Source organism: Lissotriton vulgaris, chromosome 12, assembly GCF_964263255.1.
Source record: "Lissotriton vulgaris chromosome 12, aLisVul1.2, whole genome shotgun sequence".
In the NCBI taxonomy this organism is placed as follows: domain Eukaryota; kingdom Metazoa; phylum Chordata; class Amphibia; order Caudata; family Salamandridae; genus Lissotriton; species Lissotriton vulgaris.
Genome location: NC_141700.1, coordinates 491,402,682 through 491,430,676, shown reverse-complemented (window position 1 = coordinate 491,430,676; position 27,995 = coordinate 491,402,682). Strand labels below are relative to the sequence as shown.

General features: G+C 45.4%; 27 non-coding genes across 27 annotated transcripts; all 27 read right to left on the bottom strand.

Annotated features, from left to right (window-relative positions):
* Positions 1-854: 854 nt before the first annotated feature.
* LOC147677052 (U5 spliceosomal RNA) lies at positions 855-969 on the bottom strand. The gene has a single exon (XR_015302900.1). It is a non-coding gene; the product is annotated as a U5 spliceosomal RNA (small nuclear RNA).
* An 897-nt stretch (positions 970-1,866) lies between these two features.
* LOC147677051 (U5 spliceosomal RNA) lies at positions 1,867-1,981 on the bottom strand. Its single transcript, XR_015303065.1, has one exon. It is a non-coding gene; the product is annotated as a U5 spliceosomal RNA (small nuclear RNA).
* Positions 1,982-2,878: 897 nt separating this feature from the next.
* On the bottom strand, positions 2,879-2,993 carry LOC147677050 (U5 spliceosomal RNA). Its single transcript, XR_015302749.1, has one exon. It is a non-coding gene; the product is annotated as a U5 spliceosomal RNA (small nuclear RNA).
* Positions 2,994-3,890: 897 nt separating this feature from the next.
* On the bottom strand, positions 3,891-4,005 carry LOC147677049 (U5 spliceosomal RNA). The gene has a single exon (XR_015302899.1). It is a non-coding gene; the product is annotated as a U5 spliceosomal RNA (small nuclear RNA).
* Positions 4,006-4,902: 897 nt separating this feature from the next.
* Positions 4,903-5,017, bottom strand: LOC147677048 (U5 spliceosomal RNA). Its single transcript, XR_015303064.1, has one exon. It is a non-coding gene; the product is annotated as a U5 spliceosomal RNA (small nuclear RNA).
* An 897-nt stretch (positions 5,018-5,914) lies between these two features.
* Positions 5,915-6,029, bottom strand: LOC147677047 (U5 spliceosomal RNA). The gene has a single exon (XR_015303063.1). It is a non-coding gene; the product is annotated as a U5 spliceosomal RNA (small nuclear RNA).
* Positions 6,030-6,926: 897 nt separating this feature from the next.
* Positions 6,927-7,041, bottom strand: LOC147677046 (U5 spliceosomal RNA). Its single transcript, XR_015302794.1, has one exon. It is a non-coding gene; the product is annotated as a U5 spliceosomal RNA (small nuclear RNA).
* Positions 7,042-7,938: 897 nt separating this feature from the next.
* LOC147677045 (U5 spliceosomal RNA) lies at positions 7,939-8,053 on the bottom strand. Its single transcript, XR_015303062.1, has one exon. It is a non-coding gene; the product is annotated as a U5 spliceosomal RNA (small nuclear RNA).
* An 897-nt stretch (positions 8,054-8,950) lies between these two features.
* LOC147677044 (U5 spliceosomal RNA) lies at positions 8,951-9,065 on the bottom strand. The gene has a single exon (XR_015303061.1). It is a non-coding gene; the product is annotated as a U5 spliceosomal RNA (small nuclear RNA).
* Positions 9,066-9,962: 897 nt separating this feature from the next.
* On the bottom strand, positions 9,963-10,077 carry LOC147677043 (U5 spliceosomal RNA). Its single transcript, XR_015303059.1, has one exon. It is a non-coding gene; the product is annotated as a U5 spliceosomal RNA (small nuclear RNA).
* An 897-nt stretch (positions 10,078-10,974) lies between these two features.
* LOC147677042 (U5 spliceosomal RNA) lies at positions 10,975-11,089 on the bottom strand. The gene has a single exon (XR_015303058.1). It is a non-coding gene; the product is annotated as a U5 spliceosomal RNA (small nuclear RNA).
* Positions 11,090-11,986: 897 nt separating this feature from the next.
* LOC147677041 (U5 spliceosomal RNA) lies at positions 11,987-12,101 on the bottom strand. The gene has a single exon (XR_015302748.1). It is a non-coding gene; the product is annotated as a U5 spliceosomal RNA (small nuclear RNA).
* An 897-nt stretch (positions 12,102-12,998) lies between these two features.
* Positions 12,999-13,113, bottom strand: LOC147677040 (U5 spliceosomal RNA). Its single transcript, XR_015302820.1, has one exon. It is a non-coding gene; the product is annotated as a U5 spliceosomal RNA (small nuclear RNA).
* Positions 13,114-14,010: 897 nt separating this feature from the next.
* Positions 14,011-14,125, bottom strand: LOC147677039 (U5 spliceosomal RNA). Its single transcript, XR_015303057.1, has one exon. It is a non-coding gene; the product is annotated as a U5 spliceosomal RNA (small nuclear RNA).
* An 897-nt stretch (positions 14,126-15,022) lies between these two features.
* On the bottom strand, positions 15,023-15,137 carry LOC147677038 (U5 spliceosomal RNA). The gene has a single exon (XR_015303056.1). It is a non-coding gene; the product is annotated as a U5 spliceosomal RNA (small nuclear RNA).
* An 897-nt stretch (positions 15,138-16,034) lies between these two features.
* LOC147677037 (U5 spliceosomal RNA) lies at positions 16,035-16,149 on the bottom strand. The gene has a single exon (XR_015303055.1). It is a non-coding gene; the product is annotated as a U5 spliceosomal RNA (small nuclear RNA).
* An 897-nt stretch (positions 16,150-17,046) lies between these two features.
* On the bottom strand, positions 17,047-17,161 carry LOC147677036 (U5 spliceosomal RNA). The gene has a single exon (XR_015303054.1). It is a non-coding gene; the product is annotated as a U5 spliceosomal RNA (small nuclear RNA).
* An 897-nt stretch (positions 17,162-18,058) lies between these two features.
* Positions 18,059-18,173, bottom strand: LOC147677035 (U5 spliceosomal RNA). The gene has a single exon (XR_015302788.1). It is a non-coding gene; the product is annotated as a U5 spliceosomal RNA (small nuclear RNA).
* Positions 18,174-19,070: 897 nt separating this feature from the next.
* On the bottom strand, positions 19,071-19,185 carry LOC147677034 (U5 spliceosomal RNA). Its single transcript, XR_015303053.1, has one exon. It is a non-coding gene; the product is annotated as a U5 spliceosomal RNA (small nuclear RNA).
* An 897-nt stretch (positions 19,186-20,082) lies between these two features.
* LOC147677033 (U5 spliceosomal RNA) lies at positions 20,083-20,197 on the bottom strand. Its single transcript, XR_015303052.1, has one exon. It is a non-coding gene; the product is annotated as a U5 spliceosomal RNA (small nuclear RNA).
* Positions 20,198-21,094: 897 nt separating this feature from the next.
* LOC147677032 (U5 spliceosomal RNA) lies at positions 21,095-21,209 on the bottom strand. The gene has a single exon (XR_015303051.1). It is a non-coding gene; the product is annotated as a U5 spliceosomal RNA (small nuclear RNA).
* Positions 21,210-22,106: 897 nt separating this feature from the next.
* LOC147677031 (U5 spliceosomal RNA) lies at positions 22,107-22,221 on the bottom strand. The gene has a single exon (XR_015303050.1). It is a non-coding gene; the product is annotated as a U5 spliceosomal RNA (small nuclear RNA).
* An 897-nt stretch (positions 22,222-23,118) lies between these two features.
* LOC147677030 (U5 spliceosomal RNA) lies at positions 23,119-23,233 on the bottom strand. The gene has a single exon (XR_015303049.1). It is a non-coding gene; the product is annotated as a U5 spliceosomal RNA (small nuclear RNA).
* An 897-nt stretch (positions 23,234-24,130) lies between these two features.
* LOC147677029 (U5 spliceosomal RNA) lies at positions 24,131-24,245 on the bottom strand. The gene has a single exon (XR_015302802.1). It is a non-coding gene; the product is annotated as a U5 spliceosomal RNA (small nuclear RNA).
* Positions 24,246-25,142: 897 nt separating this feature from the next.
* LOC147677028 (U5 spliceosomal RNA) lies at positions 25,143-25,257 on the bottom strand. The gene has a single exon (XR_015303048.1). It is a non-coding gene; the product is annotated as a U5 spliceosomal RNA (small nuclear RNA).
* An 897-nt stretch (positions 25,258-26,154) lies between these two features.
* Positions 26,155-26,269, bottom strand: LOC147677027 (U5 spliceosomal RNA). The gene has a single exon (XR_015303047.1). It is a non-coding gene; the product is annotated as a U5 spliceosomal RNA (small nuclear RNA).
* An 897-nt stretch (positions 26,270-27,166) lies between these two features.
* LOC147677026 (U5 spliceosomal RNA) lies at positions 27,167-27,281 on the bottom strand. Its single transcript, XR_015303046.1, has one exon. It is a non-coding gene; the product is annotated as a U5 spliceosomal RNA (small nuclear RNA).
* Positions 27,282-27,995: the final 714 nt, after the last annotated feature.

Genomic DNA, 27,995 nt, shown 5'->3' with positions numbered 1-27,995 from the left:
ACCCTATCATTGCGAGGGTGAGGACCTGAGAGGTATTTGCAGCCTCTAAAAAAGAGGGCAAGAACTAGGCCGGTGAGGGAAACAGGATCAAACTTCAGAGTCTCTGCTCAAAGCACAGAAAAGCAAAAAGGTGGGCAGTTCCAAGTGTCTGCCTGGGAATATGCAAATTCTTTTTGTACACACCTCAGCTCATTAGGAGGTGTCGGGGCTGCTGGGCAAGGGGAACGGGAAGCGTGAATCAGGCTTTCACTGAAGTGGCACTGTAGGACTTTCGTCCCCAACGATTTTACGCTTTCCCCACCATCCCTCCAATCGATAGGCTGTGAGCCACCACTGTTCTATGCAAATAGCCATGCACTTTAAGTCCCTTTTTCACACGTATTTTCATTAAAGCTGAATATATAAGTATAGATCTGTCTAGGCTGGAGGCACATGAAACAAGACAAACGAGCCCCTTCAAGTGTACCTGAGAGGAATCTGACTCAGGATTGGCCACCCTCTAAGGGCACCCCAACAGGCACAAATAACGGGCAAGCCCTATGAAAAGCGCAGCATGACTCTTGGTGCCACCTTTTAAAAGGAGAGTGACGTCTGGCCTCTGGCAGCAGGAATGTTGAGAAAAGAGAAAATACACTGCCTGCTATCGTGCAGTTTCACGATCGTCAAGGAAAAGCAATCTCATGCACTGCCCAAGCTCTTTCCCATGATGCACCTCTCCTACACTCTGTCTATGCAAATGAGCAAGCAGAGAGATCAGGAATAAAACACCAAGCTCATGTTCCCTTATAACAGTAGCAGACAACTCCTAAATATTCCCCAACTTCTAATGCTTTTCTTTTAAACAAATGATAAACAGCCTCACCTGTGGTAAGGCTTAAAAAAATTGAATAAACTCGTAAATGTTCCTCTACACGAAAATCTTTAGTAAAAGGCGAAAGATTTTTTCATTTTGAAGAGAAACCAGAGTAAGTTAGAATATGGCTCTCTGGGGGTTAGAGGCACCAGATCAAAGACCCTATCATTGCGAGGGTGAGGACCTGAGAGGTATTTGCAGCCTCTAAAAAAGAGGGCAAGAACTAGGCCGGTGAGGGAAACAGGATCAAACTTCAGAGTCTCTGCTCACAGCACAGAAAAGCAAGAAGGTGGGCAGTTCCAAGTGTCTGCCTGGGAATATGCAAATTCTTTTTGTACACACCTCAGCTCATTAGGAGGTGTCGGGGCTGCTGGGCAAGGGGAACGGGAAGCGTGAATCAGGCTTTCACTGAAGTGGCACTGTAGGACTTTCGTCCCCAACGATTTTACGCTTTCCCCACCATCCCTCCAATCGATAGGCTGTGAGCCACCACTGTTCTATGCAAATAGCCATGCACTTTAAGTCCCTTTTTCACACGTATTTTCATTAAAGCTGAATATATAAGTATAGATCTGTCTAGGCTGGAGGCACATGAAACAAGACAAACGAGCCCCTTCAAGTGTACCTGAGAGGAATCTGACTCAGGATTGGCCACCCTCTAAGGGCACCCCAACAGGCACAAATAACGGGCAAGTCCTATGAAAAGCGCAGCATGACTCTTGGTGCCACCTTTTAAAAGGAGAGTGACGTCTGGCCTCTGGCAGCAGGAATGTTGAGAAAAGAGAAAATACACTGCCTGCTATCGTGCAGTTTCAAGATAGTCAAGGAAAAGCAATCTCATGCACTGCCCAAGCTCTTTCCCATGATGCACCTCTCCTACACTCTGTCTATGCAAATGAGCAAGCAGAGAGATCAGGAATAAAACACCAAGCTCATGTTCCCTTATAACAGTAGCAGACAACTCCTAAATATTCCCCAACTTCTAATGCTTTTCTTTTAAACAAATGATAAACAGCCTCACCTGTGGTAAGGCTTAAAAAAATTGAATAAACTCGTAAATGTTCCTCTCCACGGAAATCTTTAGTAAAAGGCGAAAGATTTTTTCGTTTTGAAGAGAAACCAGAGTAAGTTAGAATATGGCTCTCTGGGGGTTAGAGGCACCAGATCAAAGACCCTATCATTGCGAGGGTGAGGACCTGAGAGGTATTTGCAGCCTCTAAAAAAGAGGGCAAGAACTAGGCCGGTGAGGGAAACAGGATCAAACTTCAGAGTCTCTGCTCAAAGCACAGAAAAGCAAAAAGGTGGGCAGTTCCAAGTGTCTGCCTGGGAATATGCAAATTCTTTTTGTACACACCTCAGCTCATTAGGAGGTGTCGGGGCTGCTGGGCAAGGGGAACGGGAAGCGTGAATCAGGCTTTCACTGAAGTGGCACTGTAGGACTTTCGTCCCCAACGATTTTACGCTTTCCCCACCATCCCTCCAATCGATAGGCTGTGAGCCACCACTGTTCTATGCAAATAGCCATGCACTTTAAGTCCCTTTTTCACACGTATTTTCATTAAAGCTGAATATATAAGTATAGATCTGTCTAGGCTGGAGGCACATGAAACAAGACAAACGAGCCCCTTCAAGTGTACCTGAGAGGAATCTGACTCAGGATTGGCCACCCTCTAAGGGCACCCCAACAGGCACAAATAACGGGCAAGTCCTATGAAAAGCGCAGCATGACTCTTGGTGCCACCTTTTAAAAGGAGAGTGACGTCTGGCCTCTGGCAGCAGGAATGTTGAGAAAAGAGAAAATACACTGCCTGCTATCGTGCAGTTTCAAGATAGTCAAGGAAAAGCAATCTCATGCACTGCCCAAGCTCTTTCCCATGATGCACCTCTCCTACACTCTGTCTATGCAAATGAGCAAGCAGAGAGATCAGGAATAAAACACCAAGCTCATGTTCCCTTATAACAGTAGCAGACAACTCCTAAATATTCCCCAACTTCTAATGCTTTTCTTTTAAACAAATGATAAACAGCCTCACCTGTGGTAAGGCTTAAAAAAATTGAATAAACTCGTAAATGTTCCTCTCCACGGAAATCTTTAGTAAAAGGCGAAAGATTTTTTCGTTTAGAAGAGAAACCAGAGTAAGTTAGAATATGGCTCTCTGGGGGTTAGAGGCACCAGATCAAAGACCCTATCATTGCGAGGGTGAGGACCTGAGAGGTATTTGCAGCCTCTAAAAAAGAGGGCAAGAACTAGGCCGGTGAGGGAAACAGGATCAAACTTCAGAGTCTCTGCTCAAAGCACAGAAAAGCAAAAAGGTGGGCAGTTCCAAGTGTCTGCCTGGGAATATGCAAATTCTTTTTGTACACACCTCAGCTCATTAGGAGGTGTCGGGGCTGCTGGGCAAGGGGAACGGGAAGCGTGAATCAGGCTTTCACTGAAGTGGCACTGTAGGACTTTCGTCCCCAACGATTTTACGCTTTCCCCACCATCCCTCCAATCGATAGGCTGTGAGCCACCACTGTTCTATGCAAATAGCCATGCACTTTAAGTCCCTTTTTCACACGTATTTTCATTAAAGCTGAATATATAAGTATAGATCTGTCTAGGCTGGAGGCACATGAAACAAGACAAACGAGCCCCTTCAAGTGTACCTGAGAGGAATCTGACTCAGGATTGGCCACCCTCTAAGGGCACCCCAACAGGCACAAATAACGGGCAAGCCCTATGAAAAGCGCAGCATGACTCTTGGTGCCACCTTTTAAAAGGAGAGTGACGTCTGGCCTCTGGCAGCAGGAATGTTGAGAAAAGAGAAAATACACTGCCTGCTATCGTGCAGTTTCACGATCGTCAAGGAAAAGCAATCTCATGCACTGCCCAAGCTCTTTCCCATGATGCACCTCTCCTACACTCTGTCTATGCAAATGAGCAAGCAGAGAGATCAGGAATAAAACACCAAGCTCATGTTCCCTTATAACAGTAGCAGACAACTCCTAAATATTCCCCAACTTCTAATGCTTTTCTTTTAAACAAATGATAAACAGCCTCACCTGTGGTAAGGCTTAAAAAAATTGAATAAACTCGTAAATGTTCCTCTACACGAAAATCTTTAGTAAAAGGCGAAAGATTTTTTCATTTTGAAGAGAAACCAGAGTAAGTTAGAATATGGCTCTCTGGGGGTTAGAGGCACCAGATCAAAGACCCTATCATTGCGAGGGTGAGGACCTGAGAGGTATTTGCAGCCTCTAAAAAAGAGGGCAAGAACTAGGCCGGTGAGGGAAACAGGATCAAACTTCAGAGTCTCTGCTCACAGCACAGAAAAGCAAGAAGGTGGGCAGTTCCAAGTGTCTGCCTGGGAATATGCAAATTCTTTTTGTACACACCTCAGCTCATTAGGAGGTGTCGGGGCTGCTGGGCAAGGGGAACGGGAAGCGTGAATCAGGCTTTCACTGAAGTGGCACTGTAGGACTTTCGTCCCCAACGATTTTACGCTTTCCCCACCATCCCTCCAATCGATAGGCTGTGAGCCACCACTGTTCTATGCAAATAGCCATGCACTTTAAGTCCCTTTTTCACACGTATTTTCATTAAAGCTGAATATATAAGTATAGATCTGTCTAGGCTGGAGGCACATGAAACAAGACAAACGAGCCCCTTCAAGTGTACCTGAGAGGAATCTGACTCAGGATTGGCCACCCTCTAAGGGCACCCCAACAGGCACAAATAACGGGCAAGTCCTATGAAAAGCGCAGCATGACTCTTGGTGCCACCTTTTAAAAGGAGAGTGACGTCTGGCCTCTGGCAGCAGGAATGTTGAGAAAAGAGAAAATACACTGCCTGCTATCGTGCAGTTTCAAGATAGTCAAGGAAAAGCAATCTCATGCACTGCCCAAGCTCTTTCCCATGATGCACCTCTCCTACACTCTGTCTATGCAAATGAGCAAGCAGAGAGATCAGGAATAAAACACCAAGCTCATGTTCCCTTATAACAGTAGCAGACAACTCCTAAATATTCCCCAACTTCTAATGCTTTTCTTTTAAACAAATGATAAACAGCCTCACCTGTGGTAAGGCTTAAAAAAATTGAATAAACTCGTAAATGTTCCTCTCCACGGAAATCTTTAGTAAAAGGCGAAAGATTTTTTCGTTTTGAAGAGAAACCAGAGTAAGTTAGAATATGGCTCTCTGGGGGTTAGAGGCACCAGATCAAAGACCCTATCATTGCGAGGGTGAGGACCTGAGAGGTATTTGCAGCCTCTAAAAAAGAGGGCAAGAACTAGGCCGGTGAGGGAAACAGGATCAAACTTCAGAGTCTCTGCTCAAAGCACAGAAAAGCAAAAAGGTGGGCAGTTCCAAGTGTCTGCCTGGGAATATGCAAATTCTTTTTGTACACACCTCAGCTCATTAGGAGGTGTCGGGGCTGCTGGGCAAGGGGAACGGGAAGCGTGAATCAGGCTTTCACTGAAGTGGCACTGTAGGACTTTCGTCCCCAACGATTTTACGCTTTCCCCACCATCCCTCCAATCGATAGGCTGTGAGCCACCACTGTTCTATGCAAATAGCCATGCACTTTAAGTCCCTTTTTCACACGTATTTTCATTAAAGCTGAATATATAAGTATAGATCTGTCTAGGCTGGAGGCACATGAAACAAGACAAACGAGCCCCTTCAAGTGTACCTGAGAGGAATCTGACTCAGGATTGGCCACCCTCTAAGGGCACCCCAACAGGCACAAATAACGGGCAAGCCCTATGAAAAGCGCAGCATGACTCTTGGTGCCACCTTTTAAAAGGAGAGTGACGTCTGGCCTCTGGCAGCAGGAATGTTGAGAAAAGAGAAAATACACTGCCTGCTATCGTGCAGTTTCAAGATAGTCAAGGAAAAGCAATCTCATGCACTGCCCAAGCTCTTTCCCATGATGCACCTCTCCTACACTCTGTCTATGCAAATGAGCAAGCAGAGAGATCAGGAATAAAACACCAAGCTCATGTTCCCTTATAACAGTAGCAGACAACTCCTAAATATTCCCCAACTTCTAATGCTTTTCTTTTAAACAAATGATAAACAGCCTCACCTGTGGTAAGGCTTAAAAAAATTGAATAAACTCGTAAATGTTCCTCTCCACGGAAATCTTTAGTAAAAGGCGAAAGATTTTTTCGTTTTGAAGAGAAACCAGAGTAAGTTAGAATATGGCTCTCTGGGGGTTAGAGGCACCAGATCAAAGACCCTATCATTGCGAGGGTGAGGACCTGAGAGGTATTTGCAGCCTCTAAAAAAGAGGGCAAGAACTAGGCCGGTGAGGGAAACAGGATCAAACTTCAGAGTCTCTGCTCACAGCACAGAAAAGCAAAAAGGTGGGCAGTTCCAAGTGTCTGCCTGGGAATATGCAAATTCTTTTTGTACACACCTCAGCTCATTAGGAGGTGTCGGGGCTGCTGGGCAAGGGGAACGGGAAGCGTGAATCAGGCTTTCACTGAAGTGGCACTGTAGGACTTTCGTCCCCAACGATTTTACGCTTTCCCCACCATCCCTCCAATCGATAGGCTGTGAGCCACCACTGTTCTATGCAAATAGCCATGCACTTTAAGTCCCTTTTTCACACGTATTTTCATTAAAGCTGAATATATAAGTATAGATCTGTCTAGGCTGGAGGCACATGAAACAAGACAAACGAGCCCCTTCAAGTGTACCTGAGAGGAATCTGACTCAGGATTGGCCACCCTCTAAGGGCACCCCAACAGGCACAAATAACGGGCAAGTCCTATGAAAAGCGCAGCATGACTCTTGGTGCCACCTTTTAAAAGGAGAGTGACGTCTGGCCTCTGGCAGCAGGAATGTTGAGAAAAGAGAAAATACACTGCCTGCTATCGTGCAGTTTCAAGATAGTCAAGGAAAAGCAATCTCATGCACTGCCCAAGCTCTTTCCCTTGATGCACCTCTCCTACACTCTGTCTATGCAAATGAGCAAGCAGAGAGATCAGGAATAAAACACCAAGCTCATGTTCCCTTATAACAGTAGCAGACAACTCCTAAATATTCCCCAACTTCTAATGCTTTTCTTTTAAACAAATGATAAACAGCCTCACCTGTGGTAAGGCTTAAAAAAATTGAATAAACTCGTAAATGTTCCTCTCCACGGAAATCTTTAGTCAAAGGCGAAAGATTTTTTCGTTTTGAAGAGAAACCAGAGTAAGTTAGAATATGGCTCTCTGGGGGTTAGAGGCACCAGATCAAAGACCCTATCATTGCGAGGGTGAGGACCTGAGAGGTATTTGCAGCCTCTAAAAAAGAGGGCAAGAACTAGGCCGGTGAGGGAAACAGGATCAAACTTCAGAGTCTCTGCTCACAGCACAGAAAAGCAAAAAGGTGGGCAGTTCCAAGTGTCTGCCTGGGAATATGCAAATTCTTTTTGTACACACCTCAGCTCATTAGGAGGTGTCGGGGCTGCTGGGCAAGGGGAACGGGAAGCGTGAATCAGGCTTTCACTGAAGTGGCACTGTAGGACTTTCGTCCCCAACGATTTTACGCTTTCCCCACCATCCCTCCAATCGATAGGCTGTGAGCCACCACTGTTCTATGCAAATAGCCATGCACTTTAAGTCCCTTTTTCACACGTATTTTCATTAAAGCTGAATATATAAGTATAGATCTGTCTAGGCTGGAGGCACACGAAACAAGACAAACGAGCCCCTTCAAGTGTACCTGAGAGGAATCTGACTCAGGATTGGCCACCCTCTAAGGGCACCCCAACAGGCACAAATAACGGGCAAGTCCTATGAAAAGCGCAGCATGACTCTTGGTGCCACCTTTTAAAAGGAGAGTGACGTCTGGCCTCTGGCAGCAGGAATGTTGAGAAAAGAGAAAATACACTGCCTGCTATCGTGCAGTTTCAAGATAGTCAAGGAAAAGCAATCTCATGCACTGCCCAAGCTCTTTCCCATGATGCACCTCTCCTACACTCTGTCTATGCAAATGAGCAAGCAGAGAGATCAGGAATAAAACACCAAGCTCATGTTCCCTTATAACAGTAGCAGACAACTCCTAAATATTCTCCAACTTCTAATGCTTTTCTTTTAAACAAATGATAAACAGCCTCACCTGTGGTAAGGCTTAAAAAAATTGAATAAACTCGTAAATGTTCCTCTCCACGGAAATCTTTAGTAAAAGGCGAAAGATTTTTTCGTTTTGAAGAGAAACCAGAGTAAGTTAGAATATGGCTCTCTGGGGGTTAGAGGCACCAGATCAAAGACCCTATCATTGCGAGGGTGAGGACCTGAGAGGTATTTGCAGCCTCTAAAAAAGAGGGCAAGAACTAGGCCGGTGAGGGAAACAGGATCAAACTTCAGAGTCTCTGCTCAAAGCACAGAAAAGCAAAAAGGTGGGCAGTTCCAAGTGTCTGCCTGGGAATATGCAAATTCTTTTTGTACACACCTCAGCTCATTAGGAGGTGTCGGGGCTGCTGGGCAAGGGGAACGGGAAGCGTGAATCAGGCTTTCACTGAAGTGGCACTGTAGGACTTTCGTCCCCAACGATTTTACGCTTTCCCCACCATCCCTCCAATCGATAGGCTGTGAGCCACCACTGTTCTATGCAAATAGCCATGCACTTTAAGTCCCTTTTTCACACGTATTTTCATTAAAGCTGAATATATAAGTATAGATCTGTCTAGGCTGGAGGCACATGAAACAAGACAAACGAGCCCCTTCAAGTGTACCTGAGAGGAATCTGACTCAGGATTGGCCACCCTCTAAGGGCACCCCAACAGGCACAAATAACGGGCAAGTCCTATGAAAAGCGCAGCATGACTCTTGGTGCCACCTTTTAAAAGGAGAGTGACGTCTGGCCTCTGGCAGCAGGAATGTTGAGAAAAGAGAAAATACACTGCCTGCTATCGTGCAGTTTCAAGATAGTCAAGGAAAAGCAATCTCATGCACTGCCCAAGCTCTTTCCCATGATGCACCTCTCCTACACTCTGTCTATGCAAATGAGCAAGCAGAGAGATCAGGAATAAAACACCAAGCTCATGTTCCCTTATAACAGTAGCAGACAACTCCTAAATATTCCCCAACTTCTAATGCTTTTCTTTTAAACAAATGATAAACAGCCTCACCTGTGGTAAGGCTTAAAAAAATTGAATAAACTCGTAAATGTTCCTCTCCACGGAAATCTTTAGTAAAAGGCGAAAGATTTTTTCGTTTTGAAGAGAAACCAGAGTAAGTTAGAATATGGCTCTCTAGGGGTTAGAGGCACCAGATCAAAGACCCTATCATTGCGAGGGTGAGGACCTGAGAGGTATTTGCAGCCTCTAAAAAAGAGGGCAAGAACTAGGCCGGTGAGGGAAACAGGATCAAACTTCAGAGTCTCTGCTCAAAGCACAGAAAAGCAAAAAGGTGGGCAGTTCCAAGTGTCTGCCTGGGAATATGCAAATTCTTTTTGTACACACCTCAGCTCATTAGGAGGTGTCGGGGCTGCTGGGCAAGGGGAACGGGAAGCGTGAATCAGGCTTTCACTGAAGTGGCACTGTAGGACTTTCGTCCCCAACGATTTTACGCTTTCCCCACCATCCCTCCAATCGATAGGCTGTGAGCCACCACTGTTCTATGCAAATAGCCATGCACTTTAAGTCCCTTTTTCACACGTATTTTCATTAAAGCTGAATATATAAGTATAGATCTGTCTAGGCTGGAGGCACATGAAACAAGACAAACGAGCCCCTTCAAGTGTACCTGAGAGGAATCTGACTCAGGATTGGCCACCCTCTAAGGGCACCCCAACAGGCACAAATAACGGGCAAGCCCTATGAAAAGCGCAGCATGACTCTTGGTGCCACCTTTTAAAAGGAGAGTGACGTCTGGCCTCTGGCAGCAGGAATGTTGAGAAAAGAGAAAATACACTGCCTGCTATCGTGCAGTTTCAAGATAGTCAAGGAAAAGCAATCTCATGCACTGCCCAAGCTCTTTCCCATGATGCACCTCTCCTACACTCTGTCTATGCAAATGAGCAAGCAGAGAGATCAGGAATAAAACACCAAGCTCATGTTCCCTTATAACAGTAGCAGACAACTCCTAAATATTCCCCAACTTCTAATGCTTTTCTTTTAAACAAATGATAAACAGCCTCACCTGTGGTAAGGCTTAAAAAAATTGAATAAACTCGTAAATGTTCCTCTCCACGGAAATCTTTAGTAAAAGGCGAAAGATTTTTTCGTTTTGAAGAGAAACCAGAGTAAGTTAGAATATGGCTCTCTGGGGGTTAGAGGCACCAGATCAAAGACCCTATCATTGCGAGGGTGAGGACCTGAGAGGTATTTGCAGCCTCTAAAAAAGAGGGCAAGAACTAGGCCGGTGAGGGAAACAGGATCAAACTTCAGAGTCTCTGCTCACAGCACAGAAAAGCAAAAAGGTGGGCAGTTCCAAGTGTCTGCCTGGGAATATGCAAATTCTTTTTGTACACACCTCAGCTCATTAGGAGGTGTCGGGGCTGCTGGGCAAGGGGAACGGGAAGCGTGAATGAGGCTTTCACTGAAGTGGCACTGTAGGACTTTCGTCCCCAACGATTTTACGCTTTCCCCACCATCCCTCCAATCGATAGGCTGTGAGCCACCACTGTTCTATGCAAATAGCCATGCACTTTAAGTCCCTTTTTCACACGTATTTTCATTAAAGCTGAATATATAAGTATAGATCTGTCTAGGCTGGAGGCACATGAAACAAGACAAACGAGCCCCTTCAAGTGTACCTGAGAGGAATCTGACTCAGGATTGGCCACCCTCTAAGGGCACCCCAACAGGCACAAATAACGGGCAAGCCCTATGAAAAGCGCAGCATGACTCTTGGTGCCACCTTTTAAAAGGAGAGTGACGTCTGGCCTCTGGCAGCAGGAATGTTGAGAAAAGAGAAAATACACTGCCTGCTATCGTGCAGTTTCAAGATAGTCAAGGAAAAGCAATCTCATGCACTGCCCAAGCTCTTTCCCATGATGCACCTCTCCTACACTCTGTCTATGCAAATGAGCAAGCAGAGAGATCAGGAATAAAACACCAAGCTCATGTTCCCTTATAACAGTAGCAGACAACTCCTAAATATTCCCCAACTTCTAATGCTTTTCTTTTAAACAAATGATAAACAGCCTCACCTGTGGTAAGGCTTAAAAAAATTGAATAAACTCGTAAATGTTCCTCTCCACGGAAATCTTTAGTAAAAGGCGAAAGATTTTTTCGTTTTGAAGAGAAACCAGAGTAAGTTAGAATATGGCTCTCTGGGGGTTAGAGGCACCAGATCAAAGACCCTATCATTGCGAGGGTGAGGACCTGAGAGGTATTTGCAGCCTCTAAAAAAGAGGGCAAGAACTAGGCCGGTGAGGGAAACAGGATCAAACTTCAGAGTCTCTGCTCACAGCACAGAAAAGCAAAAAGGTGGGCAGTTCCAAGTGTCTGCCTGGGAATATGCAAATTCTTTTTGTACACACCTCAGCTCATTAGGAGGTGTCGGGGCTGCTGGGCAAGGGGAACGGGAAGCGTGAATCAGGCTTTCACTGAAGTGGCACTGTAGGACTTTCGTCCCCAACGATTTTACGCTTTCCCCACCATCCCTCCAATCGATAGGCTGTGAGCCACCACTGTTCTATGCAAATAGCCATGCACTTTAAGTCCCTTTTTCACACGTATTTTCATTAAAGCTGAATATATAAGTATAGATCTGTCTAGGCTGGAGGCACATGAAACAAGACAAACGAGCCCCTTCAAGTGTACCTGAGAGGAATCTGACTCAGGATTGGCCACCCTCTAAGGGCACCCCAACAGGCACAAATAACGGGCAAGTCCTATGAAAAGCGCAGCATGACTCTTGGTGCCACCTTTTAAAAGGAGAGTGACGTCTGGCCTCTGGCAGCAGGAATGTTGAGAAAAGAGAAAATACACTGCCTGCTATCGTGCAGTTTCAAGATAGTCAAGGAAAAGCAATCTCATGCACTGCCCAAGCTCTTTCCCATGATGCACCTATCCTACACTCTGTCTATGCAAATGAGCAAGCAGAGAGATCAGGAATAAAACACCAAGCTCATGTTCCCTTATAACAGTAGCAGACAACTTCTAAATATTCCCCAACTTCTAATGCTTTTCTTTTAAACAAATGATAAACAGCCTCACCTGTGGTAAGGCTTAAAAAAATTGAATAAACTCGTAAATGTTCCTCTCCACGGAAATCTTTAGTAAAAGGCGAAAGATTTTTTCGTTTAGAAGAGAAACCAGAGTAAGTTAGAATATGGCTCTCTGGGGGTTAGAGGCACCAGATCAAAGACCCTATCATTGCGAGGGTGAGGACCTGAGAGGTATTTGCAGCCTCTAAAAAAGAGGGCAAGAACTAGGCCGGTGAGGGAAACAGGATCAAACTTCAGAGTCTCTGCTCAAAGCACAGAAAAGCAAAAAGGTGGGCAGTTCCAAGTGTCTGCCTGGGAATATGCAAATTCTTTTTGTACACACCTCAGCTCATTAGGAGGTGTCGGGGCTGCTGGGCAAGGGGAACGGGAAGCGTGAATCAGGCTTTCACTGAAGTGGCACTGTAGGACTTTCGTCCCCAACGATTTTACGCTTTCCCCACCATCCCTCCAATCGATAGGCTGTGAGCCACCACTGTTCTATGCAAATAGCCATGCACTTTAAGTCCCTTTTTCACACGTATTTTCATTAAAGCTGAATATATAAGTATAGATCTGTCTAGGCTGGAGGCACATGAAACAAGACAAACGAGCCCCTTCAAGTGTACCTGAGAGGAATCTGACTCAGGATTGGCCACCCTCTAAGGGCACCCCAACAGGCACAAATAACGGGCAAGCCCTATGAAAAGCGCAGCATGACTCTTGGTGCCACCTTTTAAAAGGAGAGTGACGTCTGGCCTCTGGCAGCAGGAATGTTGAGAAAAGAGAAAATACACTGCCTGCTATCGTGCAGTTTCACGATCGTCAAGGAAAAGCAATCTCATGCACTGCCCAAGCTCTTTCCCATGATGCACCTCTCCTACACTCTGTCTATGCAAATGAGCAAGCAGAGAGATCAGGAATAAAACACCAAGCTCATGTTCCCTTATAACAGTAGCAGACAACTCCTAAATATTCCCCAACTTCTAATGCTTTTCTTTTAAACAAATGATAAACAGCCTCACCTGTGGTAAGGCTTAAAAAAATTGAATAAACTCGTAAATGTTCCTCTACACGAAAATCTTTAGTAAAAGGCGAAAGATTTTTTCGTTTTGAAGAGAAACCAGAGTAAGTTAGAATATGGCTCTCTGGGGGTTAGAGGCACCAGATCAAAGACCCTATCATTGCGAGGGTGAGGACCTGAGAGGTATTTGCAGCCTCTAAAAAAGAGGGCAAGAACTAGGCCGGTGAGGGAAAAAGGATCAAACTTCAGAGTCTCTGCTCACAGCACAGAAAAGCAAGAAGGTGGGCAGTTCCAAGTGTCTGCCTGGGAATATGCAAATTCTTTTTGTACACACCTCAGCTCATTAGGAGGTGTCGGGGCTGCTGGGCAAGGGGAACGGGAAGCGTGAATCAGGCTTTCACTGAAGTGGCACTGTAGGACTTTCGTCCCCAACGATTTTACGCTTTCCCCACCATCCCTCCAATCGATAGGCTGTGAGCCACCACTGTTCTATGCAAATAGCCATGCACTTTAAGTCCCTTTTTCACACGTATTTTCATTAAAGCTGAATATATAAGTATAGATCTGTCTAGGCTGGAGGCACATGAAACAAGACAAACGAGCCCCTTCAAGTGTACCTGAGAGGAATCTGACTCAGGATTGGCCACCCTCTAAGGGCACCCCAACAGGCACAAATAACGGGCAAGTCCTATGAAAAGCGCAGCATGACTCTTGGTGCCACCTTTTAAAAGGAGAGTGACGTCTGGCCTCTGGCAGCAGGAATGTTGAGAAAAGAGAAAATACACTGCCTGCTATCGTGCAGTTTCAAGATAGTCAAGGAAAAGCAATCTCATGCACTGCCCAAGCTCTTTCCCATGATGCACCTCTCCTACACTCTGTCTATGCAAATGAGCAAGCAGAGAGATCAGGAATAAAACACCAAGCTCATGTTCCCTTATAACAGTAGCAGACAACTCCTAAATATTCCCCAACTTCTAATGCTTTTCTTTTAAACAAATGATAAACAGCCTCACCTGTGGTAAGGCTTAAAAAAATTGAATAAACTCGTAAATGTTCCTCTCCACGGAAATCTTTAGTAAAAGGCGAAAGATTTTTTCGTTTTGAAGAGAAACCAGAGTAAGTTAGAATATGGCTCTCTGGGGGTTAGAGGCACCAGATCAAAGACCCTATCATTGCGAGGGTGAGGACCTGAGAGGTATTTGCAGCCTCTAAAAAAGAGGGCAAGAACTAGGCCGGTGAGGGAAACAGGATCAAACTTCAGAGTCTCTGCTCAAAGCACAGAAAAGCAAAAAGGTGGGCAGTTCCAAGTGTCTGCCTGGGAATATGCAAATTCTTTTTGTACACACCTCAGCTCATTAGGAGGTGTCGGGGCTGCTGGGCAAGGGGAACGGGAAGCGTGAATCAGGCTTTCACTGAAGTGGCACTGTAGGACTTTCGTCCCCAACGATTTTACGCTTTCCCCACCATCCCTCCAATCGATAGGCTGTGAGCCACCACTGTTCTATGCAAATAGCCATGCACTTTAAGTCCCTTTTTCACACGTATTTTCATTAAAGCTGAATATATAAGTATAGATCTGTCTAGGCTGGAGGCACATGAAACAAGACAAACGAGCCCCTTCAAGTGTACCTGAGAGGAATCTGACTCAGGATTGGCCACCCTCTAAGGGCACCCCAACAGGCACAAATAACGGGCAAGCCCTATGAAAAGCGCAGCATGACTCTTGGTGCCACCTTTTAAAAGGAGAGTGACGTCTGGCCTCTGGCAGCAGGAATGTTGAGAAAAGAGAAAATACACTGCCTGCTATCGTGCAGTTTCAAGATAGTCAAGGAAAAGCAATCTCATGCACTGCCCAAGCTCTTTCCCATGATGCACCTCTCCTACACTCTGTCTATGCAAATGAGCAAGCAGAGAGATCAGGAATAAAACACCAAGCTCATGTTCCCTTATAACAGTAGCAGACAACTCCTAAATATTCCCCAACTTCTAATGCTTTTCTTTTAAACAAATGATAAACAGCCTCACCTGTGGTAAGGCTTAAAAAAATTGAATAAACTCGTAAATGTTCCTCTCCACGGAAATCTTTAGTAAAAGGCGAAAGATTTTTTCGTTTTGAAGAGAAACCAGAGTAAGTTAGAATATGGCTCTCTGGGGGTTAGAGGCACCAGATCAAAGACCCTATCATTGCGAGGGTGAGGACCTGAGAGGTATTTGCAGCCTCTAAAAAAGAGGGCAAGAACTAGGCCGGTGAGGGAAACAGGATCAAACTTCAGAGTCTCTGCTCACAGCACAGAAAAGCAAAAAGGTGGGCAGTTCCAAGTGTCTGCCTGGGAATATGCAAATTCTTTTTGTACACACCTCAGCTCATTAGGAGGTGTCGGGGCTGCTGGGCAAGGGGAACGGGAAGCGTGAATCAGGCTTTCACTGAAGTGGCACTGTAGGACTTTCGTCCCCAACGATTTTACGCTTTCCCCACCATCCCTCCAATCGATAGGCTGTGAGCCACCACTGTTCTATGCAAATAGCCATGCACTTTAAGTCCCTTTTTCACACGTATTTTCATTAAAGCTGAATATATAAGTATAGATCTGTCTAGGCTGGAGGCACATGAAACAAGACAAACGAGCCCCTTCAAGTGTACCTGAGAGGAATCTGACTCAGGATTGGCCACCCTCTAAGGGCACCCCAACAGGCACAAATAATGGGCAAGTCCTATGAAAAGCGCAGCATGACTCTTGGTGCCACCTTTTAAAAGGAGAGTGACGTCTGGCCTCTGGCAGCAGGAATGTTGAGAAAAGAGAAAATACACTGCCTGCTATCGTGCAGTTTCAAGATAGTCAAGGAAAAGCAATCTCATGCACTGCCCAAGCTCTTTCCCATGATGCACCTCTCCTACACTCTGTCTATGCAAATGAGCAAGCAGAGAGATCAGGAATAAAACACCAAGCTCATGTTCCCTTATAACAGTAGCAGACAACTCCTAAATATTCCCCAACTTCTAATGCTTTTCTTTTAAACAAATGATAAACAGCCTCACCTGTGGTAAGGCTTAAAAAAATTGAATAAACTCGTAAATGTTCCTCTCCACGGAAATCTTTAGTAAAAGGCGAAAGATTTTTTCGTTTTGAAGAGAAACCAGAGTAAGTTAGAATATGGCTCTCTGGGGGTTAGAGGCACCAGATCAAAGACCCTATCATTGCGAGGGTGAGGACCTGAGAGGTATTTGCAGCCTCTAAAAAAGAGGGCAAGAACTAGGCCGGTGAGGGAAACAGGATCAAACTTCAGAGTCTCTGCTCACAGCACAGAAAAGCAAAAAGGTGGGCAGTTCCAAGTGTCTGCCTGGGAATATGCAAATTCTTTTTGTACACACCTCAGCTCATTAGGAGGTGTCGGGGCTGCTGGGCAAGGGGAACGGGAAGCGTGAATCAGGCTTTCACTGAAGTGGCACTGTAGGACTTTCGTCCCCAACGATTTTACGCTTTCCCCACCATCCCTCCAATCGATAGGCTGTGAGCCACCACTGTTCTATGCAAATAGCCATGCACTTTAAGTCCCTTTTTCACACGTATTTTCATTAAAGCTGAATATATAAGTATAGATCTGTCTAGGCTGGAGGCACACGAAACAAGACAAACGAGCCCCTTCAAGTGTACCTGAGAGGAATCTGACTCAGGATTGGCCACCCTCTAAGGGCACCCCAACAGGCACAAATAACGGGCAAGTCCTATGAAAAGCGCAGCATGACTCTTGGTGCCACCTTTTAAAAGGAGAGTGACGTCTGGCCTCTGGCAGCAGGAATGTTGAGAAAAGAGAAAATACACTGCCTGCTATCGTGCAGTTTCAAGATAGTCAAGGAAAAGCAATCTCATGCACTGCCCAAGCTCTTTCCCATGATGCACCTCTCCTACACTCTGTCTATGCAAATGAGCAAGCAGAGAGATCAGGAATAAAACACCAAGCTCATGTTCCCTTATAACAGTAGCAGACAACTCCTAAATATTCCCCAACTTCTAATGCTTTTCTTTTAAACAAATGATAAACAGCCTCACCTGTGGTAAGGCTTAAAAAAATTGAATAAACTCGTAAATGTTCCTCTCCACGGAAATCTTTAGTAAAAGGCGAAAGATTTTTTCGTTTTGAAGAGAAACCAGAGTAAGTTAGAATATGGCTCTCTGGGGGTTAGAGGCGCCAGATCAAAGACCCTATCATTGCGAGGGTGAGGACCTGAGAGGTATTTGCAGCCTCTAAAAAAGAGGGCAAGAACTAGGCCGGTGAGGGAAACAGGATCAAACTTCAGAGTCTCTGCTCAAAGCACAGAAAAGCAAAAAGGTGGGCAGTTCCAAGTGTCTGCCTGGGAATATGCAAATTCTTTTTGTACACACCTCAGCTCATTAGGAGGTGTCGGGGCTGCTGGGCAAGGGGAACGGGAAGCGTGAATCAGGCTTTCACTGAAGTGGCACTGTAGGACTTTCGTCCCCAACGATTTTACGCTTTCCCCACCATCCCTCCAATCGATAGGCTGTGAGCCACCACTGTTCTATGCAAATAGCCATGCACTTTAAGTCCCTTTTTCACACGTATTTTCATTAAAGCTGAATATATAAGTATAGATCTGTCTAGGCTGGAGGCACATGAAACAAGACAAACGAGCCCCTTCAAGTGTACCTGAGAGGAATCTGACTCAGGATTGGCCACCCTCTAAGGGCACCCCAACAGGCACAAATAACGGGCAAGCCCTATGAAAAGCGCAGCATGACTCTTGGTGCCACCTTTTAAAAGGAGAGTGACGTCTGGCCTCTGGCAGCAGGAATGTTGAGAAAAGAGAAAATACACTGCCTGCTATCGTGCAGTTTCAAGATAGTCAAGGAAAAGCAATCTCATGCACTGCCCAAGCTCTTTCCCATGATGCACCTCTCCTACACTCTGTTTATGCAAATGAGCAAGCAGAGAGATCAGGAATAAAACACCAAGCTCATGTTCCCTTATAACAGTAGCAGACAACTCCTAAATATTCCCCAACTTCTAATGCTTTTCTTTTAAACAAATGATAAACAGCCTCACCTGTGGTAAGGCTTAAAAAAATTGAATAAACTCGTAAATGTTCCTCTCCACGGAAATCTTTAGTAAAACGCGAAAGATTTTTTCGTTTTGAAGAGAAACCAGAGTAAGTTAGAATATGGCTCTCTGGGGGTTAGAGGCACCAGATCAAAGACCCTATCATTGCGAGGGTGAGGACCTGAGAGGTATTTGCAGCCTCTAAAAAAGAGGGCAAGAACTAGGCCGGTGAGGGAAACAGGATCAAACTTCAGAGTCTCTGCTCACAGCACAGAAAAGCAAAAAGGTGGGCAGTTCCAAGTGTCTGCCTGGGAATATGCAAATTCTTTTTGTACACACCTCAGCTCATTAGGAGGTGTCGGGGCTGCTGGGCAAGGGGAACGGGAAGCGTGAATCAGGCTTTCACTGAAGTGGCACTGTAGGACTTTCGTCCCCAACGATTTTACGCTTTCCCCACCATCCCTCCAATCGATAGGCTGTGAGCCACCACTGTTCTATGCAAATAGCCATGCACTTTAAGTCCCTTTTTCACACGTATTTTCATTAAAGCTGAATATATAAGTATAGATCTGTCTAGGCTGGAGGCACATGAAACAAGACAAACGAGCCCCTTCAAGTGTACCTGAGAGGAATCTGACTCAGGATTGGCCACCCTCTAAGGGCACCCCAACAGGCACAAATAACGGGCAAGTCCTATGAAAAGCGCAGCATGACTCTTGGTGCCACCTTTTAAAAGGAGAGTGACGTCTGGCCTCTGGCAGCAGGAATGTTGAGAAAAGAGAAAATACACTGCCTGCTATCGTGCAGTTTCAAGATAGTCAAGGAAAAGCAATCTCATGCACTGCCCAAGCTCTTTCCCATGATGCACCTCTCCTACACTCTGTCTATGCAAATGAGCAAGCAGAGAGATCAGGAATAAAACACCAAGCTCATGTTCCCTTATAACAGTAGCAGACAACTCCTAAATATTCCCCAACTTCTAATGCTTTTCTTTTAAACAAATGATAAACAGCCTCACCTGTGGTAAGGCTTAAAAAAATTGAATAAACTCGTAAATGTTCCTCTCCACGGAAATCTTTAGTAAAAGGCGAAAGATTTTTTCGTTTTGAAGAGAAACCAGAGTAAGTTAGAATATGGCTCTCTGGGGGTTAGAGGCACCAGATCAAAGACCCTATCATTGCGAGGGTGAGGACCTGAGAGGTATTTGCAGCCTCTAAAAAAGAGGGCAAGAACTAGGCCGGTGAGGGAAACAGGATCAAACTTCAGAGTCTCTGCTCACAGCACAGAAAAGCAAAAAGGTGGGCAGTTCCAAGTGTCTGCCTGGGAATATGCAAATTCTTTTTGTACACACCTCAGCTCATTAGGAGGTGTCGGGGCTGCTGGGCAAGGGGAACGGGAAGCGTGAATCAGGCTTTCACTGAAGTGGCACTGTAGGACTTTCGTCCCCAACGATTTTACGCTTTCCCCACCATCCCTCCAATCGATAGGCTGTGAGCCACCACTGTTCTATGCAAATAGCCATGCACTTTAAGTCCCTTTTTCACACGTATTTTCATTAAAGCTGAATATATAAGTATAGATCTGTCTAGGCTGGAGGCACATGAAACAAGACAAACGAGCCCCTTCAAGTGTACCTGAGAGGAATCTGACTCAGGATTGGCCACCCTCTAAGGGCACCCCAACAGGCACAAATAACGGGCAAGCCCTATGAAAAGCGCAGCATGACTCTTGGTGCCACCTTTTAAAAGGAGAGTGACGTCTGGCCTCTGGCAGCAGGAATGTTGAGAAAAGAGAAAATACACTGCCTGCTATCGTGCAGTTTCAAGATAGTCAAGGAAAAGCAATCTCATGCACTGCCCAAGCTCTTTCCCATGATGCACCTCTCCTACACTCTGTCTATGCAAATGAGCAAGCAGAGAGATCAGGAATAAAACACCAAGCTCATGTTCCCTTATAACAGTAGCAGACAACTCCTAAATATTCCCCAACTTCTAATGCTTTTCTTTTAAACAAATGATAAACAGCCTCACCTGTGGTAAGGCTTAAAAAAATTGAATAAACTCGTAAATGTTCCTCTCCACGGAAATCTTTAGTAAAAGGCGAAAGATTTTTTCGTTTTGAAGAGAAACCAGAGTAAGTTAGAATATGGCTCTCTGGGGGTTAGAGGCACCAGATCAAAGACCCTATCATTGCGAGGGTGAGGACCTGAGAGGTATTTGCAGCCTCTAAAAAAGAGGGCAAGAACTAGGCCGGTGAGGGAAACAGGATCAAACTTCAGAGTCTCTGCTCACAGCACAGAAAAGCAAAAAGGTGGGCAGTTCCAAGTGTCTGCCTGGGAATATGCAAATTCTTTTTGTACACACCTCAGCTCATTAGGAGGTGTCGGGGCTGCTGGGCAAGGGGAACGGGAAGCGTGAATCAGGCTTTCACTGAAGTGGCACTGTAGGACTTTCGTCCCCAACGATTTTACGCTTTCCCCACCATCCCTCCAATCGATAGGCTGTGAGCCACCACTGTTCTATGCAAATAGCCATGCACTTTAAGTCCCTTTTTCACACGTATTTTCATTAAAGCTGAATATATAAGTATAGATCTGTCTAGGCTGGAGGCACATGAAACAAGACAAACGAGCCCCTTCAAGTGTACCTGAGAGGAATCTGACTCAGGATTGGCCACCCTCTAAGGGCACCCCAACAGGCACAAATAACGGGCAAGTCCTATGAAAAGCGCAGCATGACTCTTGGTGCCACCTTTTAAAAGGAGAGTGACGTCTGGCCTCTGGCAGCAGGAATGTTGAGAAAAGAGAAAATACACTGCCTGCTATCGTGCAGTTTCAAGATAGTCAAGGAAAAGCAATCTCATGCACTGCCCAAGCTCTTTCCCATGATGCACCTCTCCTACACTCTGTCTATGCAAATGAGCAAGCAGAGAGATCAGGAATAAAACACCAAGCTCATGTTCCCTTATAACAGTAGCAGACAACTCCTAAATATTCCCCAACTTCTAATGCTTTTCTTTTAAACAAATGATAAACAGCCTCACCTGTGGTAAGGCTTAAAAAAATTGAATAAACTCGTAAATGTTCCTCTCCACGGAAATCTTTAGTAAAAGGCGAAAGATTTTTTCGTTTTGAAGAGAAACCAGAGTAAGTTAGAATATGGCTCTCTGGGGGTTAGAGGCACCAGATCAAAGACCCTATCATTGCGAGGGTGAGGACCTGAGAGGTATTTGCAGCCTCTAAAAAAGAGGGCAAGAACTAGGCCGGTGAGGGAAACAGGATCAAACTTCAGAGTCTCTGCTCACAGCACAGAAAAGCAAAAAGGTGGGCAGTTCCAAGTGTCTGCCTGGGAATATGCAAATTCTTTTTGTACACACCTCAGCTCATTAGGAGGTGTCGGGGCTGCTGGGCAAGGGGAACGGGAAGCGTGAATCAGGCTTTCACTGAAGTGGCACTGTAGGACTTTCGTCCCCAACGATTTTACGCTTTCCCCACCATCCCTCCAATCGATAGGCTGTGAGCCACCACTGTTCTATGCAAATAGCCATGCACTTTAAGTCCCTTTTTCACACGTATTTTCATTAAAGCTGAATATATAAGTATAGATCTGTCTAGGCTGGAGGCACACGAAACAAGACAAACGAGCCCCTTCAAGTGTACCTGAGAGGAATCTGACTCAGGATTGGCCACCCTCTAAGGGCACCCCAACAGGCACAAATAACGGGCAAGTCCTATGAAAAGCGCAGCATGACTCTTGGTGCCACCTTTTAAAAGGAGAGTGACGTCTGGCCTCTGGCAGCAGGAATGTTGAGAAAAGAGAAAATACACTGCCTGCTATCGTGCAGTTTCAAGATAGTCAAGGAAAAGCAATCTCATGCACTGCCCAAGCTCTTTCCCATGATGCACCTCTCCTACACTCTGTCTATGCAAATGAGCAAGCAGAGAGATCAGGAATAAAACACCAAGCTCATGTTCCCTTATAACAGTAGCAGACAACTCCTAAATATTCCCCAACTTCTAATGCTTTTCTTTTAAACAAATGATAAACAGCCTCACCTGTGGTAAGGCTTAAAAAAATTGAATAAACTCGTAAATGTTCCTCTCCACGGAAATCTTTAGTAAAAGGCGAAAGATTTTTTCGTTTTGAAGAGAAACCAGAGTAAGTTAGAATATGGCTCTCTGGGGGTTAGAGGCACCAGATCAAAGACCCTATCATTGCGAGGGTGAGGACCTGAGAGGTATTTGCAGCCTCTAAAAAAGAGGGCAAGAACTAGGCCGGTGAGGGAAACAGGATCAAACTTCAGAGTCTCTGCTCAAAGCACAGAAAAGCAAAAAGGTGGGCAGTTCCAAGTGTCTGCCTGGGAATATGCAAATTCTTTTTGTACACACCTCAGCTCATTAGGAGGTGTCGGGGCTGCTGGGCAAGGGGAACGGGAAGCGTGAATCAGGCTTTCACTGAAGTGGCACTGTAGGACTTTCGTCCCCAACGATTTTACGCTTTCCCCACCATCCCTCCAATCGATAGGCTGTGAGCCACCACTGTTCTATGCAAATAGCCATGCACTTTAAGTCCCTTTTTCACACGTATTTTCATTAAAGCTGAATATATAAGTATAGATCTGTCTAGGCTGGAGGCACATGAAACAAGACAAACGAGCCCCTTCAAGTGTACCTGAGAGGAATCTGACTCAGGATTGGCCACCCTCTAAGGGCACCCCAACAGGCACAAATAACGGGCAAGTCCTATGAAAAGCGCAGCATGACTCTTGGTGCCACCTTTTAAAAGGAGAGTGACGTCTGGCCTCTGGCAGCAGGAATGTTGAGAAAAGAGAAAATACACTGCCTGCTATCGTGCAGTTTCAAGATAGTCAAGGAAAAGCAATCTCATGCACTGCCCAAGCTCTTTCCCATGATGCACCTCTCCTACACTCTGTCTATGCAAATGAGCAAGCAGAGAGATCAGGAATAAAACACCAAGCTCATGTTCCCTTATAACAGTAGCAGACAACTCCTAAATATTCCCCAACTTCTAATGCTTTTCTTTTAAACAAATGATAAACAGCCTCACCTGTGGTAAGGCTTAAAAAAATTGAATAAACTCGTAAATGTTCCTCTCCACGGAAATCTTTAGTAAAAGGCGAAAGATTTTTTCGTTTTGAAGAGAAACCAGAGTAAGTTAGAATATGGCTCTCTGGGGGTTAGAGGCACCAGATCAAAGACCCTATCATTGCGAGGGTGAGGACCTGAGCGGTATTTGCAGCCTCTAAAAAAGAGGGCAAGAACTAGGCCGGTGAGGGAAACAGGATCAAACTTCAGAGTCTCTGCTCAAAGCACAGAAAAGCAAAAAGGTGGGCAGTTCCAAGTGTCTGCCTGGGAATATGCAAATTCTTTTTGTACACACCTCAGCTCATTAGGAGGTGTCGGGGCTGCTGGGCAAGGGGAACGGGAAGCGTGAATCAGGCTTTCACTGAAGTGGCACTGTAGGACTTTCGTCCCCAACGATTTTACGCTTTCCCCACCATCCCTCCAATCGATAGGCTGTGAGCCACCACTGTTCTATGCAAATAGCCATGCACTTTAAGTCCCTTTTTCACACGTATTTTCATTAAAGCTGAATATATAAGTATAGATCTGTCTAGGCTGGAGGCACATGAAACAAGACAAACGAGCCCCTTCAAGTGTACCTGAGAGGAATCTGACTCAGGATTGGCCACCCTCTAAGGGCACCCCAACAGGCACAAATAACGGGCAAGCCCTATGAAAAGCGCAGCATGACTCTTGGTGCCACCTTTTAAAAGGAGAGTGACGTCTGGCCTCTGGCAGCAGGAATGTTGAGAAAAGAGAAAATACACTGCCTGCTATCGTGCAGTTTCAAGATAGTCAAGGAAAAGCAATCTCATGCACTGCCCAAGCTCTTTCCCATGATGCACCTCTCCTACACTCTGTCTATGCAAATGAGCAAGCAGAGAGATCAGGAATAAAACACCAAGCTCATGTTCCCTTATAACAGTAGCAGACAACTCCTAAATATTCCCCAACTTCTAATGCTTTTCTTTTAAACAAATGATAAACAGCCTCACCTGTGGTAAGGCTTAAAAAAATTGAATAAACTCGTAAATGTTCCTCTCCACAGAAATCTTTAGTAAAAGGCGAAAGATTTTTTCGTTTTGAAGAGAAACCAGAATAAGTTAGAATATGGCTCTCTGGGGGTTAGAGGCACCAGATCAAAGACCCTATCATTGCGAGGGTGAGGACCTGGGAGGTATTTGCAGCCTCTAAAAAAGAGGGCAAGAACTAGGCCGGTGAGGGAAACAGGATCAAACTTCAGAGTCTCTGCTCAAAGCAGAGAAAAGCAAAAAGGTGGGCAGTTCCAAGTGTCTGCCTGGGAATATGCAAATTCTTTTTGTACACACCTCAGCTCATTAGGAGGTGTCGGGGCTGCTGGGCAAGGGGAACGGGAAGCGTGAATCAGGCTTTCACTGAAGTGGCACTGTAGGACTTTCGTCCCCAACGATTTTACGCTTTCCCCACCATCCCTCCAATCGATAGGCTGTGAGCCACCACTGTTCTATGCAAATAGCCATGCACTTTAAGTCCCTTTTTCACACGTATTTTCATTAAAGCTGAATATATAAGTATAGATCTGTCTAGGCTGGAGGCACATGAAACAAGACAAACGAGCCCCTTCAAGTGTACCTGAGAGGAATCTGACTCAGGATTGGCCACCCTCTAAGGGCACCCCAACAGGCACAAATAACGGGCAAGCCCTATGAAAAGCGCAGCATGACTCTTGGTGCCACCTTTTAAAAGGAGAGTGACGTCTGGCCTCTGGCAGCAGGAATGTTGAGAAAAGAGAAAATACACTGCCTGCTATCGTGCAGTTTCAAGATAGTCAAGGAAAAGCAATCTCATGCACTGCCCAAGCTCTTTCCCATGATGCACCTCTCCTACACTCTGTCTATGCAAATGAGCAAGCAGAGAGATCAGGAATAAAACACCAAGCTCATGTTCCCTTATAACAGTAGCAGACAACTCCTAAATATTCCCCAACTTCTAATGCTTTTCTTTTAAACAAATGATAAACAGCCTCACCTGTGGTAAGGCTTAAAAAAATTGAATAAACTCGTAAATGTTCCTCTCCACGGAAATCTTTAGTAAAAGGCGAAAGATTTTTTCGTTTTGAAGAGAAACCAGAGTAAGTTAGAATATGGCTCTCTGGGGGTTAGAGGCACCAGATCAAAGACCCTATCATTGCGAGGGTGAGGACCTGAGAGGTATTTGCAGCCTCTAAAAAAGAGGGCAAGAACTAGGCCGGTGAGGGAAACAGGATCAAACTTCAGAGTCTCTGCTCACAGCACAGAAAAGCAAAAAGGTGGGCAGTTCCAAGTGTCTGCCTGGGAATATGCAAATTCTTTTTGTACACACCTCAGCTCATTAGGAGGTGTCGGGGCTGCTGGGCAAGGGGAACGGGAAGCGTGAATCAGGCTTTCACTGAAGTGGCACTGTAGGACTTTCGTCCCCAACGATTTTACGCTTTCCCCACCATCCCTCCAATCGATAGGCTGTGAGCCACCACTGTTCTATGCAAATAGCCATGCACTTTAAGTCCCTTTTTCACACGTATTTTCATTAAAGCTGAATATATAAGTATAGATCTGTCTAGGCTGGAGGCACATGAAACAAGACAAACGAGCCCCTTCAAGTGTACCTGAGAGGAGTCTGACTCAGGATTGGCCACCCTCTAAGGGCACCCCAACAGGCACAAATAACGGGCAAGTCCTATGAAAAGCGCAGCATGACTCTTGGTGCCACCTTTTAAAAGGAGAGTGACGTCTGGCCTCTGGCAGCAGGAATGTTGAGAAAAGAGAAAATACACTGCCTGCTATCGTGCAGTTTCAAGATAGTCAAGGAAAAGCAATCTCATGCACTGCCCAAGCTCTTTCCCATGATGCACCTCTCCTACACTCTGTCTATGCAAATGAGCAAGCAGAGAGATCAGGAATAAAACACCAAGCTCATGTTCCCTTATAACAGTAGCAGACAACTCCTAAATATTCCCCAACTTCTAATGCTTTTCTTTTAAACAAATGATAAACAGCCTCACCTGTGGTAAGGCTTAAAAAAATTGAATAAACTCGTAAATGTTCCTCTCCACGGAAATCTTTAGTAAAAGGCGAAAGATTTTTTCGTTTTGAAGAGAAACCAGAGTAAGTTAGAATATGGCTCTCTGGGGGTTAGAGGCACCAGATCAAAGACCCTATCATTGCGAGGGTGAGGACCTGAGAGGTATTTGCAGCCTCTAAAAAAGAGGGCAAGAACTAGGCCGGTGAGGGAAACAGGATCAAACTTCAGAGTCTCTGCTCAAAGCACAGAAAAGCAAAAAGGTGGGCAGTTCCAAGTGTCTGCCTGGGAATATGCAAATTCTTTTTGTACACACCTCAGCTCATTAGGAGGTGTCGGGGCTGCTGGGCAAGGGGAACGGGAAGCGTGAATCAGGCTTTCACTGAAGTGGCACTGTAGGACTTTCGTCCCCAACGATTTTACGCTTTCCCCACCATCCCTCCAATCGATAGGCTGTGAGCCACCACTGTTCTATGCAAATAGCCATGCACTTTAAGTCCCTTTTTCACACGTATTTTCATTAAAGCTGAATATATAAGTATAGATCTGTCTAGGCTGGAGGCACATGAAACAAGACAAACGAGCCCCTTCAAGTGTACCTGAGAGGAATCTGACTCAGGATTGGCCACCCTCTAAGGGCACCCCAACAGGCACAAATAACGGGCAAGCCCTATGAAAAGCGCAGCATGACTCTTGGTGCCACCTTTTAAAAGGAGAGTGACGTCTGGCCTCTGGCAGCAGGAATGTTGAGAAAAGAGAAAATACACTGCCTGCTATCGTGCAGTTTCAAGATAGTCAAGGAAAAGCAATCTCATGCACTGCCCAAGCTCTTTCCCATGATGCACCTCTCCTACACTCTGTCTATGCAAATGAGCAAGCAGAGAGATCAGGAATAAAACACCAAGCTCATGTTCCCTTATAACAGTAGCAGACAACTCCTAAATATTCCCCAACTTCTAATGCTTTTCTTTTAAACAAATGATAAACAGCCTCACCTGTGGTAAGGCTTAAAAAAATTGAATAAACTCGTAAATGTTCCTCTCCACGGAAATCTTTAGTAAAAGGCGAAAGATTTTTTCGTTTTGAAGAGAAACCAGAGTAAGTTAGAATATGGCTCTCTGGGGGTTAGAGGCACCAGATCAAAGACCCTATCATTGCGAGGGTGAGGACCTGAGAGGTATTTGCAGCCTCTAAAAAAGAGGGCAAGAACTAGGCCGGTGAGGGAAACAGGATCAAACTTCAGAGTCTCTGCTCAAAGCACAGAAAAGCAAAAAGGTGGGCAGTTCCAAGTGTCTGCCTGGGAATATGCAAATTCTTTTTGTACACACCTCAGCTCATTAGGAGGTGTCGGGGCTGCTGGGCAAGGGGAACGGGAAGCGTGAATCAGGCTTTCACTGAAGTGGCACTGTAGGACGTTTGTCCCCAACGATTTTACGCTTTCCCCACCATCCCTCCAATCGATAGGCTGTGAGCCACCACTGTTCTATGCAAATAGCCATGCACTTTAAGTCCCTTTTCACACGTATTTTCATTAAAGCTGAATATATAAGTATAGATCTGTCTAGGCTGGAGGCACATGAAACAAGACAAACGAGCCCCTTCAAGTGTACCTGAGAGGAATCTGACTCAGGATTGGCCACCCTCTAAGGGCACCCCAACAGGCACAAATAACGGGCAAGCCCTATGAAAAGCGCAGCATGACTCTTGGTGCCACCTTTTAAAAGGAGAGTGACGTCTGGCCTCTGGCAGCAGGAATGTTGAGAAAAGAGAAAATACACTGCCTGCTATCGTGCAGTTTCAAGATAGTCAAGGAAAA